Consider the following 11,244-nt stretch of genomic DNA (forward strand, 5'->3'; position numbering starts at 1 on the left):
ACAAATACACTAAGTATGGGGAGGAATGGGTTGAGAAGGTCTTTAGCTAGCGTTTCCCGAGGATGCGTTCAAACTATGCGATCATGCTACACTCATGCGACAACAAATCATTTTCCAATGCAAAGGCGGTAACTCCTAATTCTAATATGCATGCGATGAATGCGATAATGTCCATAGAGCTTATTCCTAAGTCTCTACTTCTTGCCTATGCGATGATGCAAGATGTACACAAAGACAAGGTGACCGCATACAATCATAACCTATCTCTAGGATGCATGCGATGCATTAATAGCAAACAGTGCTTATTCCTAAGTTCCTATCTCTTGATTATGCGTTTCTAATCTGACTCTCCCGAGCCTAGATTCTAACATGACTTTTCCAAGCCTAGATTCTATCATTAGACTACCCTCCCGAGTATCTCTAATGGACGAATAACACATACATAATACAAGATAATCGCATAGAATGAAGATCCCCAGTTATGCTAACTAAATGCTTCTCAACCCATTCGACAGATTTAGCTACTCATGCGTAATAAACAGAGAGTGAACAGATATTAAGAAGTAAATTCCATTTCTATAGATAAGTTCAAGGTACAAAATGACAATGGAAGATAAGGATAGAGAGCCTGGTAGTAATCCCTTGCTTCCCAAGGCTTTTACACTGTTAACTCTATTCTGTTCAAAAAATGTTCCTGCTTTCGCAGGAGTTGGCCCTCTCTCTGATCTCGATGCTTCCGGCACTCTTCCAAGTTCACTGGAACAATCTCTCGGTACAATCTCACTTCCCTCGCTTCCGCCTTCTAAATAAAATAAAACTAAGAATAAGGCTCCTTTTAACTATGGAGAAAATTATCTAACTGTCGAACTAGACGAACCCCTTCACTGAAGGTTACCTTCACTGATGGGATGACATTAATTCTCTGTCTGATGCGCCGAATATTTGTTACCGAAAAGTTGAGTGTACTTGCTACAGTAGTTCATTAGCGGCTTGTCAACTTAATTCGAAATCGACCGTCATCAACTTTCTGTCCCATCATGATTTATTATGCTTTTCAGATGCGCCCACCGAGTTGCACTGGCTTTATGCGGCGACCTTCTTGAGCAGATATTTGTTGACACAATTTTTAGATATAAAAACTACAATGCAAGGTTACAGTCCATGCGATACTACTTCAAGATATGCGTTAATAATGAATGTTCTTGTAGTATGCTATGCGTTGTCACAAGTTTCCTTGCGTTGGAACCAAGTGTAATTCCACCATAAGTTTCTCAGTGTGATTCGAGGTCGAACACAGGGACTGTTTGAGGTTATTGCATTATGTTTGTGATATATGCGTCCAAGGGTTTTTTCAATTTATAAAAGAGGTGCACAAGTATTTAAACATGTGATAAAGTAAAGTAAAGCGGTAAAGATGCAATAATAAAATAAATTGCGATAAAGTAAATCTAAACTAAGATGATACAAGATACAGGTTTTGTGATACAAGATACCAAGGTTGAGGCTGACTGTGAAGATTATACAAAGATCGTGTTATGCGGTGGCAAGTCTTATGTGTGAAGCAGAAACAGAAAAGATAATTAATACAAATAGCGCAAGTTCCTTAATTGCGTTAAAGATACAAGTACGATTCCACTTTTCCTTTGGCGTACACCTCTCAGTGATCGGCCGCGTTCCCACATTTCTGTGGTGAAACAGGGACGAACGTAATGAACGCAAGGTTGCTTCCATCTCTGGAAGTACTACTCGCTTTAGTTAACACATTCTTCTAACACATTCTTTTAACCTTCTCTCCATAGATCAGAATGGCATTTTCACTTCTGCTCTCACAGGTGAAGATGTCGTCTAGCATGCCTTAGCTAAATGCATTTATCTCTTTATCATAGATTAAGTTACTCATTTAATTCATATTAGTTACCAAGGGATTAAGAAAACTTCATGGAGAAAATGATTAATGGAGGAACGAAAATAGATAGAAAAGTGGAAATGGAAATGATCGAGACATTCAATAAACTATTTAGCGTCTGATACATGATTTGTGAATGGGGAGATTAAGAGAATGAAATACAATTGATGAAATAGAGTTAGAAACAAATACAAATAAACGGTAACATCTTGGCACCAATCTGGATGGAGATTTGCTTGCCGGCGTGGATGGATCATGTGGAAGGATGAGCTTCCCTCTCAAGCTTGCTCAGCCGGAAGCAGGGATCTAAACACAGAGCTTCACGACGGGGATTTGGCAGAATTGCACTGAGACTCACCTCTCGACCTTGTCTTTTGTCTTCCCGAATTTCTTCCCATCAGTACTCAGTTCAGCCTCCCTCTTAATAATTTAGCATCAATTAGCCCTCGTATCAAGTATATCTTCCCTGAATTCTATGGGGGTATTTATAGGTGAAAAGTTTTAACTCTTGGCTTGTAGACCCCACTTATGGTTATGGAAATTCCGAAGATGGAGGAATAAATATTCCTTCTGTCATGCAATCAGACCGTCAAATCTGTACAACGGTTAGTTGTACACGTGTCACAATCCTTCGCGTTTGCGTTGCTCAGCTACATCTTTCGATCGGGTGCTCGCATGCGGTGTTGTTTTTATTACCGCATGCGGTTGAAATTCAGCTCGGGATCGACTATCGCATCGCGCCGTCATTGTGTTAATCGTCTCTTCATTGTTGATTGACGGGTGCAATGTGACAGAGATGCGTTGTTCAATTTCTCATTGAGCCTTGATCGCAAGCGGTGACTTGGTTTCCTGTAAAACCGAGTAAAAATATCTTCTTCTACCATCTTAATGATGTTAGTGGGTATAATTGCGATAATTTATAATTATTGTATTTCTTAGTTAATTTTCATACAATCGATGCATATTTACTCTCTTTTGGCCGCAATATCTGAATAAAGCAGCATAAATAACTTGTATTTCTACAAGTTATCACACCCTAAATTTAGATATATGCTTGTCCTCAAGCATATCTTCTACTAAGGCAATAATGCTCAATTCCTATCCTATATTTTTGCGTCGATTGGTTGCTCCGAATGTTACACTTAGGCACATTACTTAACAACGCAATTTCCTCCTATCCTTGTTAATTCTTAACAAAGCCCTACTTTATTCTTCTATATAACAAAATTCTGCTCAAAGATGCTTTTCTAGTTTTTTTAAAAAATAGAATGTTTATCTCTTCTTTGTCAAAACAACTTGATGCGTCTATATGCGGTGGTCAAATCTTTTGCGTCATTTATTAGAGGTTGTTGGTCATGGTTACACCCTTCATTTTGGTTTGTTCCTACGGGTGTCATGCGAACATCCAACTACGGTTGTGTGCCAATCTCAACTTTAACTCATGATATTCAGAGGAGTTGTCTCTTGCATTCTTTTATTTTTCTTTCTATTTCATTTATTTTCATACTGCATTGTTCTTGGAAACCCACCTTCGTTTTGGCTTACTTCTGCGGGTGTCATATGAACATCCAACTACGAGTAGGCTCCTTTCACAACTAAACTCTTATCAGGTTGGGATTATTTTTTAGGTTTTCCCTTGCGTTGACATTGGAGTTTTGTAAATTTTTTTTTTTTTTTGGAAATGGACGCATTTTCTTAATCATCGCATATTCTTGATCTTATCTGCTCAGACCTTCCCTACCTCCAAATTTAAAGATGAACAAGGTCCTCATTGCGTTGTTTGGATAGACTAGATAAATACTTAGAAAAAAAAATAAAAAAAAAGGTTTGAGCAAGACTTTGAAAGATAAAAGGTAAAGTATTGCTAAACTAAGAATTAACTAAGTGTCAGTCAGAATTTACAAAGTATGGGAAATGTTTCTAAGTATAAACATATATTACATCATAACAACGCAATGAAGAACGTAGAAAATAAAAGATTAAGAACATCGCAAATATTGATAAAGGATGATAAAGAAAAAGGCACAGGCAAATGGAATGAATATATACTCAATTGTATTGACTATTAACAAAGTATACAAATAATGAAAAATTAACGCAATACAAAATTGTTGCCTGTACAAAGAATCAAAGAATCGAGATGTTATCTTGTTGAATTTGAATTAGATGGGTGCACGCTAAAAATTAACACCGTGCTTCTATTAACGTAAATACATTTTTACATAGGACGGGCAACAACGCATGCACTCCCGCAACACACCCCTTAATTCAACATATTTCTGGAGGATCGGGTACACTGTATTTCTACCAGCGCATCACTACCTCAACATAGTGCCTTTTCACTAACGACGGGCAAAGAACACATACGTGCGCAACACACCCCTCAACGCAATGCATTTGGGTGTAATGGACGTAAGGTGTCTCTTGTTAACACACAATGCATCCATCATCGCGTTACATATCGGTTTTTAATTTTTCTTTTTAAATCATAAAAAAACGTAGGTTGAAAAGACTTTGCGGTGTCTAATGTTTCATCCAATCATTCACAAAAATTAAAGAACAACACTACTAATGTATACAAACTAAAAGAATTAAACATGACATGAAAAATTAAATTGAGGAGAATTACAGAAAACATTAAATGCTAATTCTAAAAAGTAGTAAATAATGTGATTTAGAAAGCAGTAAAAGAAAACTGTAAAGAAAGCAAGTAAACATAGATAGGGATGCTGATTGAAAGAAGTTCTTAGAATTACCGCAATCGCTTCCCCCGCAAGCGGTTTAACCTGCTTGCCCAAGTCAATGGTGTCCATGCGACGCTCGAAGTCACCTCCGTGGTACGGCTTAATCCGTTGACCGTTGACTTTAAACGCATTGTTCCCATCTAAGGTTGTTAGTTCCACTGCGCCGTGAGGAAAGATAGTCTTGATTTTGAACAGCCTAGACCAGCAAGATTTCAACTTTCCTGGAAACAATCGCAAACGAGCGTTAAATAGTAATACCTGTTGACCTTCGGTGAATGTCCAATCATTTATGCGGTCATCATGCTACTTCTTGGTTTTCTCCTTATAGATCTTGGCATTTTCATAGGCGTCCCTTCACCATTCGACCAACTGATTCAATTGTAGCTTCTGGACTTTCCCCGCACTTGCTAAATCAAACTTCAGCTTCTTACATGCCCACATCGCCTTATGTTCCAACTCGAGTGGCAGATGACAAGCCTTTCCAAAGACCAGGGCATACGGGGACATGCCAATTGGTGTTTTATAGGCAGTCCTGTATGCCACAGTGCTTCATCAAGCTTGGGTGACCAATCCTTCTTGGAAGTATTGACTACCTTCTCCAAGATAGTTTTGATCTCTCGGTTAGAAATCTCTGCCCGCCCATTAGTCTGTGGGTGATAAGCAGTCGCAACTCAATGGCTGACGTTAAATTTAGTCAATAGGTTGGCAATTATGCAGTTGATAAAGTGAGAGCCCTCATCGCTGATTAAGGCCCGTGGCATCCTATATCGAGCAAAAATATTCTTCTTAAGAAACTTCGCCACTGTGGCCGCATCATTCTTGGCACATGTGATAGCCTCAACCCATTTTGATACGTAATCAACCGCAACCAAGATATAGTGATGACCGTCTGATGGTGGAAACGGGCCCATGAAGTCAATTCCTCAAACATCAAATAATTCCACTTCTAAGATTGATGTCAATGGCATTTCATTTCTCTTTGACATATTCCCCGTTCTCTAACATCTGTTGCATTGCACAACGTGGGCTTGGGCATCCTTGAACAGTGTTGGCCAGAAATAGCCACACTGTAGGACCTTCGACAGTTCGCTGCCCCCCAAAGTGTCCTCCGTAAGGGGACTCATGACACATCTCCAGAATGTGCTTGACTTCGTGCTCTGAAACGCATCAACGTAATATATGATCAGGACCAAGTCGATATAGGAATGGGTCGTCCCAGAAATAAAATTTGACATCATGTCTTAGCTTTTTCTTCTGCTAGTAAGTATAGTCATCTGGTATTTGACCGCAAACAATGAAATTCATGATGTCTACATACCAGGGAATATTAATGCCTACTGACATCAGCAGATCATCAGGGAATCTTTCTTCAATACCTTTTTCTTTCCCTTTAACCTCACAATTCTCCAATCTTGACAAATGATCTGTGACTTGGTTCTCGGTGCCCTTCCGATCTTTGATCTCAGTACAACACCCACCGTATAAGCCTTGGTTTTGTGTCGATGATAATGCTGATAGGTATGATTGATGATGTTCTATGCTCGAAATGATGCGATATTACTACTAGATATGCATTAATTATGGATGTTCACGTAGTATACCATGTGTTGTCACAAGTTTCCTTACGATGGAACCAAGTGTAATTCCACCGCAAGTTTTTCGGTGTGATCTGAGGTCGAACACAAGGACTGTTTTAGGTTATTGTGATATGTTCTTGATATATGCGACCAGGTTTTTTAATCTTTAAAGGTGTGTTTGTACAAGTATTAAAATTGCGGTAAAGTAAAGTAAAGCAGTAAAAATGCAATAATAAAATGAAATACAGTAAACCTAAGCTAGATGATACAAGATACAGGCTCATGATACAAGATGCTGGGGTCAAGGCTGGCTGCGAAGGTTATGCAAAGAACGTGGAATGCGGTGACAAGTCTTATGAACAGAATAGAAAGAGAAAGATAAATAATAAAAACAGCGCAAGTTCTCAATTGCGTTGAAGCTAGAAATACTGTTCCGCTCTTCTATTGGCGTACACCTTTCAGTGATTGTCCGCGCTCCCACATGTCTATGGTGAAACAGAGAATAACGTAATGAATGCAAGGTTGCTTCCATGTCTGGAAGTACTACTCGCTTTAGTTAGCGGATTCTTCTAACCCTCTCTCGATAGATCAAAATGGAATCTTCACTTCTTCTCTCACAGGTGAAGATGTTGTCTAGCATGCCTTAGCTAAACACATTTTATACCTTTAACATAGATTAAGCACTTGTTTGATTCATATTAACTATCAGGGGATAAAAAAAAGACATCATGAAGAAAGTGATTAATGGAGGAACGGAAATAGACAGAGAATGGTATATGAAAGCTATCGAAACATTTAATATGTCTATTAAGCATTTGATACATGGTGTATGAATGAAGAGATAAAGAGAAAGTGAAATACAACGATGAAAGAAATAGAATAGATACAAACAAGTGCCAACGTCTTGGCATTGATTCGATGGAGATCAGTTTGTCGGATAGGATGGATTTGATGGTAGGAAGAGCTTCCTTTTCAGGCTTGCTCCACCAGTAGCAAAGATCTATGCATAGAGCTTCCGATTGGGTATTCGGCAGGTTAGATCTGAGATTCACCTCTCGACCTTATCTCGTCTTCTTCCCAGATTTCTTTACTTAAGCACTAAGCTCAGCCTTTTCTCTCAAAGTTTAGCAGCACTTAGCCCCATATCAAGTAGCATACGTTTTCTCTGAAATCTATGGGGTATTTATAGGTGTAGGTCTTTGACTCCAACCTTGTGGTCCCCACTGATGGTTATGGTAATTTCGAAGATAGAGGGATATTATTCCTTCTGTTATGCAATTAGACTGTCAATTCTACACAACCGTTAGTTGTACATGTGTCTCAATCCTTCGCTTTTGCGTTGCTCAGCTGCATCTTTCAATCATGAGTTCGCATATGGTGTTATTTTTATTACCGCATTCGGTTGAAAGTCAGCTCTGGATTGACTGTTGCATTGCGCTGTCATTGCGGTAATCGTCTCTTCATTGTTGATTGACGGGGGCAATGTGACAGAGATGCGTTGATCAGCTTTTCGTGAGCCTTGAGCGCAAGCGGTGACTTGGTTTCCTACAAAACAGAGTAAAATTCGGCTTGTCTTCCATCTTTATGGTGTTAGTGGGTGTAATTACAATTATTTATAATTATTATAATTCTAAGCTAATTTTCATACAATCGGCGTATATTCACTAACTTTTGGCCGCAATATCTAGATAAGGTGGCATAAATAACTTGTATTTCTACAAGTTATCATTTTGCATCCTTCTTTGTCATCAAATACGTGATCACAGAGTGATCCGTATACACTACAACGTTTGTTTCAATTAAGTATTGTCAGAATTTCTCCAGTATAAATACCATTGCGAGCATTTCCTTCTCTGTGATTGTATAGTTCTCCTGCGCATCATTCAATGTTTTACTCGCATAATAAATAGGATGCAATACCTTGTCCTTTCGCTGACTTAATACTGCACCCACAGCATATCCGCTAGCATAACACATCAACGCAAATGGTTACGTCTAGTCTGGCATAACCAAAATGGGTGCGGTGATGAGCGCATCTTTCAATGTGTTGAATGCTTTGGTGCACGCATCATCAAAATTATATTCTGGCCAGCTTCAAGGAGCGCACTTAGGGGCCTTGCAATCTGGGAGGAGTTGCGAATAAATCTTCTGTAAAACCTAGCGTGTCCTAGAAAGCTCCTAAGTGTTTTCACGTTCACTAGTGGGGGTAACTTGGAAATTGCGTCAAATTTTGCCTGATCAACTTCCAATCCTGCTTTAGAGATTTTGTGACCCAGAACTATTCCTTCTTCCACCATAAAGTGGCATTTTTCCCAGTTCAAACAAGATTTGTTGCCACGCATCTTTTCAAAACCTTTTCAAGGTTAGATAGACAGGAGTCGTAATTATTTTCGAAGACTGAAAAATCATCCATGAATACCTCGATTGACTCCTCCAAGTAATCTGAGAATATTGCCATCATGCATCGTTGGAAAGTGCCTGGCACTTTGCAGAGTCCAAATGGCATGCGTCGAAATGCAAACGTACCAAATGGGCACGTGAATATTGTCTTATCCTGATCTTCCGGCGTAATTGCTATTTGATTGTACCCTGAATAGCCATCAAGAAAACAGAAAAATTCATTCCCCGCAAGTCTATCTAGCATCTGATCAATGAACGGGAGTGAAAAACGGTCATTTTTAGTGGCCAAGTTTAACTTGCGATAATCCATGCAAATTCTCCACCCCGTAGATGTTCTTGTGGGAATTAATTCATTCTTGTCATTAGTGACGACTGTCATCCCCCCTTTCTTTGGAACACGGCTCACATAGCTGCTCTCAGATATCGGGTAGATGACTCCTACATCCAGCCACTTCACAATTTCCTTCTTTACGACCTCCCTCATAGCCGGGTTCAAGCGGCATTGCCTTTCTACCGATCCTGTCTTTCCTTCTTCCAGATGAATCTTGTGCATACAATACGCGGGACTGATTCCTCGAATGTCCGCCAAGGTCCACCCTAAGGCCTTTGCGTTATTTCTTAGGATCTGTTTGAGTGCATCTTCTTTCTCCTTACTCAGTGATGCGAAAATGATAACCGGTAACGTGTTGTTACTTCCTAAGTAAGCATACTTAAGGTGCACGGGCAACGACTTTAACTCTAGCAAAAGTTGGTTCTTCCAAAGATGGCTTAATACATTGTGATGTCTGTTCAGATAACTTAAACAGTTCAAAATTTGATTCAACATGAATCGCAGCACAGTCTTCCTCCAACATTGTGCCGATTTCAAAATCTTCTTCCTCTAGCTCCTTCAAGGGTTCGTGTCAATGTTCTTCCCACAGTTCCTTAATATATTAGCAGTTTTTCATGTCACCTGGGTACTTCAACGCATTGAACACGTTGAATTTTACTTCCTGATCGTCGACTCTGATGGTCAATTCCCCTTTCTGCACATCGATTAGTGCTCGCCCTATTACGAGAAATGGCCGACCCAGGATGATAGGGACTTCTCTGTCAGCTTCTATGACAAAATATGTCGAAAATATAAACTTTTCCACTTGCACAAGTACAACCTCTATCTTGCCCTCAGGATGCTTTATTGATCTATCGACCAACTGTAATGTGATCATGGTTAGTCTTGCGTTGCCGATATCCTGCTTCTTAAAAATCGACAAGGGCATTAGATTTATGCTTGCCCCTAAATCGCACAGCACGTTCCCGACCATCTTCCCTCCTATCGTGCAAGGCAATGTAAAACTCCCAGGGTCCTTCATTTTAGTGGGGATGTTGTTTTGAAACAGCGTGTTGCATTCATATGTTAACGCAACTGTTTTATTTTCCCCAATCTTTCTTTTATTGGCAAGGATATGCTTGAGAAATTTTACATAACTCGGCATCTGCTCTAGTTCTTCTATTAAGGGAATGTTAATGTGTAGCTGTTGGAGAATGTCCAGAAACCTCTGAAATTGTTTGCTATCATCTTTCTTCTTCAGCATGGACGGGAAAGGTGGAGGATCCCGTTTTTCTTCTTGTTTAGTTGGTTGCTTGCTGAGGTCCTGTTCTTGCTGTGTTTCATTATCTGGAGGTTGCGTTGATTCAGAATTCAAGTCTTGAGGAGCTTCATCTTTTGTAGGTGAACTTGCTTCTGAACTGGTACTTTTTCCACTATTAGTTGATTGGTCATCATCAATAGTCAGATCTACTGGTCTTGTTGTTGCATCTGGTACTGATGGCATAGGGGCTGTTGTTTTGCCACTCCTCAATGTCACCGCGTGACATTATTCTTTACCACGTTTCCCCGTTGTTCCTGAGTTGCTGTGTCGCGTACCAGGCGCTTTCTTCTTTAATTCCCTCGTAAGCTGATCTATCTGCTCTTCTAGTTCTTTTAGGGAGTCAGCTTGTGATTGTCTCATTGCCTCGCTCTTTTCAATGTAATGTTTTAACGATGACTCCAGAGACGAGGTGCTGCAAGAGGTATCATATAAAAACGGTTGATCACAGGGTGGTGTACCTTGAGAATTACCTGGGCTATAGTCCGGAGTAATGAAGAATGGAGGGTTGCCTCTATCATCTTGATGATTGTTCTGATAGAAACTATGCCCCCCCTGGTTGTGATTCCCGTCCCAACTTGAAGTTGGGTGATCCCACCAACCAGGGTTGTAGATGTTGCCAAACGATTCATCGTAGACAGAATATACGGGTTGTTGATTCCATGGGCAGACTTTTACTGGATGTCCCTCTCCACATTGGACGCAATTCATTGTCGCCACGTGAGTCAATGCATTAACTTGCGCTGATCCTTGAGAGAGAGTTCTCTGTTGGTTAGCCACCGTCTGGAGAAGTGAGGTCATTGTGGTCATTTGATCGACCAGTGCGCTCATTGTATCAGTTGACACATTTGACACATCAACACTCTCTACTCTTTCTTGCTCTAGACCTCTTACCTTGAGCCTGATATCAATCCACTCATCAGAATGTCGCGAGATGCGATCCAAGATATTCTTTGCTTCTGTATATGATTTGTTCATTAATCCTCTCT

Source organism: Benincasa hispida, chromosome 1, assembly GCF_027475165.1.
Source record: "Benincasa hispida cultivar pf3 chromosome 1, pf3_genome.v1.1, whole genome shotgun sequence".
Lineage (NCBI taxonomy): Eukaryota > Viridiplantae > Streptophyta > Magnoliopsida > Cucurbitales > Cucurbitaceae > Benincasa > Benincasa hispida.